The following is a 7,450-nucleotide window of genomic DNA, read 5'->3' as shown; positions in this document are numbered from 1 at the left end:
CATTTCTCTTCCTCCCCATTAAAAGGGAAATTAAGAGGGAACCTTCAGGTGCTCTACAATTGGAAGATCAGATACCATTTTTATTTGTTGTTCCCTATGATGCACGAATACGATACATGCATCCAATACGACACGTATCCAAAACGTCGATACATTTATTTTGAAGATAATAGGATATGATACGTAATATATGCAACTTGAAAAGTGTACAATTATTCTAAAAAAATATGATAAATATATTATTGTTATTCTGTTAATCCAAATTAAAATCATATATATCATAAAAGTATTAGTGTTTAATAGATTAGATACTTCATTGATATGCATTGGTAAAATATCCTAAAGTATTGATGCGGATATGTGCCAGATATGGATAGGTGATCTAGATTGAAGTATCGGTGCATCATAGGTTGTTCGTAATGATCAGGTACGCTTCCACATTCTATTGTTTTGGGATATTCAGAACTGCTTAAATATTGTTAGGTTTATTTCTCTTTTTAAATTGATCTGGTTTGATCCATATTCTAACAATCTTCCCATGGATTCTCTCATGCATTAATTGGAAGACTCACATAAAACTAATAATGAAACAATTTACTATGTATACAACTGGCATGGCACACTACGAATGAACAATTATCTTTCATTTTCATGCAGACAAATATGTTTTCTCTACTGTATTTATTAAATCCCTTGCATGCACACCATACTACATAAGAGTCCATGGATGACTGAAAATGGGGCTTCTACTTCTTCAACTGAGAGAACATTTTTAAGTAAATAATATTTTATAAATTAAAAAGAGTATAAAAAAGAAAACAAAATATTACGAGCAACAGAAATTTAAAGTAAACAAATAACAAAACTGTCAGAAATGGGATTTGAACCCATGCCCTCTTTCGAAGACCAGAACTTGAGTCTGGCGCCTTAGACCACTCGACCATCCTGACATTTCTGACTATTGGCATGGCTTGCCGAAAATAAATTTATATTGATTTAGTAAAGCCAATAAGAAAGTACACGTTGATCAGAACAATTTATGAAACAACATCAAAGTCCACTTTGATTTATGAACAACTTTGTCAGCATTCTTGAAACTCCTATACCTCAAGTAAAACCAACCTTTGATTTGTTTGCCTCAGAAAATTAGATGAACTATATTGGGATTCAAATATAAAAAAGGTGAAGGTTCAATAGCTAACACTCTTTGAAACCTTGGATGTTTTTTTTTTATCAGCAATAACTAATATATAAGTAAAAGAGTGAGACATTACAGATGCCTCAACCCATGTACAAAACTAAAGAAACAAAGGAGATAAAAAATGAACCTATAATACTAAATCTCCTTTTCAACATACAAACCCTCGGGCGATATCTCAAGGGTAAGATGCTGGAGTATTCCTAGAGTTGTGGCTCAGGATAGAGGGTAACACGAGCATTCTTTGAGTTGTGGCTCGGAATAGCGAGTGTTTTCGCATGTGTTCTACAAGTGATGGCTTGTAGGTTGGACAGTAACGATAACTTGAGATTATTAACCAAAGAAGTAGAACATGGATTGCATGGTGGTGGTCGTGTGATATGAGATCAAGGATGAGGATCCTTGGATTGTGTGTGTTTTGTTATATAAATTGATGCATATGTTTTATTCTGTTAGCTCACCCTATCTGCTTGTGTTTGGCGATAATCGTGTATGCGGTACATGGGAGCAGTCGATATTGCAGGTGGATCTGGTGAGGCATAGAGCCAGAGCGGGGCTAGTTGGGAGAGGACTTTCTCAAAGTTTTATATTTTATGAGTTTTTAGAGAATTTGTAATATTTCATATTTCTACTTGTAGACATTATAATTGAGTTTTAAATTTTATGGATTTGAGTTAATTTCGGATGTAATAAAAGTTTTATATTTTCCATGTTTTGGAAAATGGAGCTTAATAAATGAGCATTTAATATTATTATCTTATTTTATTAAGTAAATTCGTAATATTCGGACGGGATGTTACATTTATAATTATGGATTTTATTTTTATTAAATTATGAAGTAATAAATGTTTTAAATTTCTCGCGTTTTTAGGAAATGTTGTTTAATAAATGATGCTGATGTATTATTTCTTTATTTTATTATTTAAATTCGTAATATTTGGTCGAAATGTTACAATGAGCTTCATACGATTGTGTTCTCCTCGCACGATTTGATGTAGGTTTGCTTTTATGTTACTACCGCTGTCTTGAACGACTTTATATGTTTTGCTTTCTGCTATTCCTTCACCATCAGTTGTAGACAACAAAAAAGCGTGTGACTTGGGTGTATTTTCACTCCTCTCTACTGTGATAATTTAGTGCCCGTACTCCTCAACCATTTCGGTAACTTTATAGTATTTCTCACTCAAATCAGTGTAATAGCTAACATGTGAGTAAGGGTTCATATCTAAATCAGCAAAATGGGTTAAGTCTATTTTTGGGTACCCAAAGCAATCGCCTTCATGATGGGCCAAAAAACATTTGAGACCCAACTTTTGTTAAGAGGGGGCTTCTCCCTGCACCTCCAATAATTTCTCCTGTACCCCCAAAATCTACTTTAATTTCATCTTTGCCCATAGTTAAAATCTGAGTTAATGTTTTTTACCGCAGTGCACCCCCAAAATTTCGTGCCTCACCGTACTGCACCCCCAAAAGCAGATTCTCTGCACTCTCTGCACCCCTTGCACATGGAATCTCTTTGACCTTTATTTTATGCACTCTATGCACTCTCTGCGCAGCACTCTCTGCACCCCTCCACACACTCTTCATCCCCTTCTCCCTCTTCTCCCTCTTCTCCCACACAACAGCACCCACCTTCTCCCTTTTCTCCCTCTTCTCCCACACAACAACACCCACGCCATCCTTTTCTCTTCTCCACACACCATTGTTCTCCCCAGCGTCGTCGGCAAGCGCGTTTCTTCTCTTCCCGCCGATTCTCCATTTTTCACGGTACGTGTGTATTTTGATTTTAATTGATTTTAGTTGTAGCTTTGAATGCTGTTGTTTTGTCTTAAACCTGCTTCGAAAATAATGTGGAAGGTGGGTTGTGTTGATGTCTGTGTATTTGAGAGAGGGTTTTCGAGTTTTTTTTTTATTTAGGAAACGGATTATGGAATCCGTTTCCCCTGCTTTTTGTTTTTTTTCTAAACGGATTGTGGAATCCGTTTGGGTAATTTTTTTTTTTTAGGAAACGGATTTTGTAATCCGTTTCCTTTTTATTTATTTTTTTTCAAAAGCGGATTGTGAAATCCGTTTGGTAACTTTTTTTGTTTTTTTTTTGCTAAACGGATTGTGGAATCCGTTTGGGTAATTTTTTACGACCTCTTCATCGCTGGCCTATCAGATTACTATTTGCATCCTTTTTCTGCACTTTTCATATTTTATATCTTTTGAAAAATTAAATAATTATTAATTTAAAGAATGTCAATAAATATTGAGGTTAAAAGAAATTAAGAATTTGGTAGAACAAAAAATAAGAAAAAAAAATGCATTAATTATAGTTAGTAAGAAAAAAATGTAAAAAAGAAAAGTAAGAAAAAAAAATCAAGTAACAATTTCTTTCTACGTAGTGTTCTTTCTCTGCAGTGGCAACGAGACATGTAAGCTTATTATGTATTTGTTAGGTGGTGTATTTAGTAATCACGGATGCATAAAGCAAAAGAATCCGTTTCCTTTTTAATTTTTTTTTTCAAAAACGGATTGTGAAATCCGTTTGGTAACTTTTTTTTTTTGGAAACGGATTGTGGATTCCGTTTCCTTTTCTTTTTTTTTCAAAAAAATCTGTTTTTTTTTGGAAACGGAGTGTGTAATCCGTTTCGTGTTTATGAAACGGATTCTGTAATCCGTTTCATAAAAAAATTTGAATTTTTTTATGAAACGGATTACAGAATCCGTTTCATAACACTGTGAAATGGATTACAGAATCCGTTTCACAGTGTTATGAAACAGATTCTGTAATCCGTTTCCCATAAATTTTGATTTTTTTGGAGAAACAGCTTTTGTATTCCGTTTGGTAAAAGTTTGAAACGCGTTATATAGTTTATGAAATGGAAAACAAATTTCCGTTTCACTTCACAAGCAAACAGAAAAAAAAACTTTAGCTAGTAAGAAGCTGGTAAGAAGGCTAACCTAAATGGGAAAAGACAACGCAGTTAACCAAAACGACCTTCTTTCAAACAACCACCAATCAAATAACCTTCGATCACAATAAACACAATGCTAAAGACAACGACAGAATAAAAAACATTCCTTAAAAAAAAATGTGATACAAACCAGAGGGACCACCACCGACAATGAACGAATGAATGAGGGACAAAAAATCTCAGGGACCATGGACCACATAGAAGAGAATGAGAGCAAGAAAGCACCAGACAAGAAACGAAACGCAACGCGAGCACAAAATAGTTGGGGGTGTAGGAGGTTGGTGACGCAGTAAATGAAATTTACTGCGTCCTAACGACTTTCACCCACTCTGATAAATAAGGGTATAAGAGTCTTTTTTGAGGGTACAGAAGAAGTGTTGGAGGTGCAGGGAGAAGACCCCTTGTTAAGAGAGTCACTAACGTAAGACACGCTTCTTGGGCTATTATTATAGAGATATAGTTTGAATTGATATTTTATTCTTGGATTGCAGTAGTATAAATATACAGATTGGTAACGTAAATTGGAAAGAATCAGGGAACAAACTCCACCAATTTAGCACTAACAATTAACCTAAATAAAGGGAAAATCTGATATATAAAATCTGACTAATAAAAACTCATTAGTATAATTTAAAACTAATTATTATAATTGATATCCTCCTGCAAGTTGGACGATCTGGAAGAGAGAGGCAACTTGGACAGTAATGAATCAAACCGAGGGTGAAGTAGAGGCTTTGTGAGTATATCAGCAAGTTGATCATCAGTAGATACAAAGGATACCCAAAACTTGCCTTTTTGAACATTTTCACGAACAAAATGATAGGCTAAGGCTATATGTTTCATCCGAGAGTGGAAAACAGGATTGGCGCTGAGACTTGTGGCACCAAGATTGTCACAATATATAACCGGGTTGGCTGTGGGGATGTGACCAAGTTCAGTGAACAAGGATAGGACCCATAGAAGCTCACTGGCCGTGTCAGCCAAGGCTTTGTATTCTGCTTCGGTTGAGGAACGAGCAACAGAGCGTTGTTTCCGAGAGCTCCAAGAGATGGGAGTGCGACCGAGATATAACAAGTAACCAGTGGTGGAGATATAATCATCCTTATCACCCGCCCAATCTGCATCTGAGTAAGCATGAAAGGTTAGCGGAGCAGTTGCCGAGATGAAGATGCCTTTGTTGCAAGAACCCGCCAAATAACGGAGCACCCGTTTGAGGGCAGACCAATGCGTCGTTCTTGGATGTTGCATGAATTGCGCAAGTTTGTTGTTGCTGAAGGCGATGTCCGGGCGAGTAAGACTTAAGTATTGAAGACTTCCTACGAGGGTGCGATACTCAGTTGGGGAAGGTAGGAGATCACCAGAATCCTTGAGTAAGGGAGCACTGGCGGACAGGGGAGTGGAGGATGATTTTGTGTTAGCCATGCCTGATTTGTGGAGAAGATCAGTTATGTATTTCCTTTGTGAAAGAAACAGTCCTGTAGCGGAACGAATTACTTCGACGCCTAAGAAATAGGTGAGACATCCAAGGTCTTTCAGCGAAAATCGAGCAGCAAGGGTGGAAATAAGGTTGGATAACTCAGTAGGGGAACTCCCAGTGATAATGATATCATCAACATATACTAATAAATATAGTGTGGAACCAGATTTTTGAGAGATAAAGAGAGATGCATCAGCAGTTGAGTTGACAAAGCCAAGAGAAAGTAGAAACACTCGAAGCTCCGTATACCAGGCGCGTGGTGCTTGCTTTAGCCCATAGAGTGCCTTTTTGAGGCGGCAAACATGATCAGGGAAACTTTTGTTGACAAAACCAGGGGGCTGGAGCATGAATACTTCCTCTTTGAGCGTCCCTTGAAGAAATGCATTGTTGACATCAAGTTGGCGGATGGACCACCCTTGATGAACTGCAAGTGTGAGGACAGTGCGTATGGTGACCGGTTTAACAACCGGACTGAATGTCTCGGTATAGTCCCAACCAGGGCGTTGGTGAAAACCTTTGGCGACTAGCCGAGCCTTGTACCGATCAATCGAGCCATCCGGGTGTCGTTTGATTCGAAAGACCCATTTGCAACCAATCAAATTTTGAGTAGAGGACCGACTGACAAGGTCCCAAGTGCGATTGCGATGTAAGGCGTCAAACTCAGTTTGCATAGCGGAGCGCCAATCAGGGTCACGAAGAGCTTGGGTGAAGGTGTTGGGCTCAAGTGGAGAAGAGGGATGGACATGGAGGTTAAGCTTTTTGAGGGGTTTGACAATGTTGTTTTTAGACCGAGTAATGATACCACCTCCATCAGTTTGGGGTCTGTTGGTAGGGTTGGCATCGGGTTGGGATGGTGGCACAAAACATGGTGGGGATGGTGGTGAGGTTGGAGGGGATTCAGAGTGTCCAGGGGAGGGTTGGACCAGAGGTGGGGAGTTGGTGAAGGATGAAGAGGAAGGTGCAGCCGAGACCTCCTCCGGTGGGTTTAGGGTAGTACTGTTCATGGGTTGGTTTATAGGATGGAGTATGGAGAGCTGAAGTTGGCCTGTTGGTTGCTCTGTTGGTTGCTCTGCACTCGGCCTGGCTTGAGGTATTAGGGAGCTGTACGGAAATTCAGATTCAACAAACTTGACATGGCGAGAGGTGTAGATCCTTCCTGTGGTGGGATCGAGACACAAGTAAGCATGTTGATCAGCCGAGTAACCTACAAAAATACACATAGCAGACTTTGGTGCAAGTTTATGGTTAGCATAGGGTTTAATCCAGGGAAAACACAAACAACCAAAACACTTTAACTTATGATAATCCGGGTTAATTTTGAGTAATTTGGCATAAGGGGATTGGTACCCAAGAATTGGTGTTGGGAGACGGTTTATGAGATAGGCTGTCGTTGTCATGGCGTGAGGCCAATATGTGAGGGGCAAGCCTGAGTGGTGGAGAAGAGAGAGACCGGTTTCGGCAATGTGTCGATTCCGGCGTTCTGAAATTCCATTATGTTCAGGTGTATGAGGTGGGGTGGTGTGATGACTTATTCCATGAGTGCTTAAAAAAGAACGAAGACTAATATATTCGCCACCATTATCCGTGTAAAGAATTTTGATATTGTGATGAAAAAAATTTTCAACCAGCGATTTAAATTTGGGAAACAGAGTTTGCACATCAGATTTGCGTTTTAGCGGATATAGCCAAATATAGCGAGTAAAATGATCAACAAACATGCAATAGTACCGAAGACCATCAATTGATAAAACAGGGGAAGTCCATACATCAGAGAAAATTATTTCCAAAGGATAAGATGATTTAAGAGTGGATTCA

At 38.5% G+C, this 7,450-nt stretch overlaps 1 non-coding gene across 1 annotated transcript; it reads right to left on the bottom strand.

Annotated features, from left to right (window-relative positions):
• Window positions 1-866: 866 nt before the first annotated feature.
• TRNAL-CAA lies at window positions 867-950 on the bottom strand. Its single transcript has one exon. It is a non-coding gene; the product is annotated as a tRNA-Leu (tRNA).
• Between the last annotated feature and the right edge of the window lie 6,500 nt (window positions 951-7,450).

This window comes from Vigna unguiculata, chromosome 4, assembly GCF_004118075.2.
Source record: "Vigna unguiculata cultivar IT97K-499-35 chromosome 4, ASM411807v1, whole genome shotgun sequence".
Taxonomy (NCBI): Eukaryota; Viridiplantae; Streptophyta; class Magnoliopsida; order Fabales; family Fabaceae; genus Vigna; species Vigna unguiculata.
This window is presented reverse-complemented; position numbering and strand designations above follow the sequence as displayed.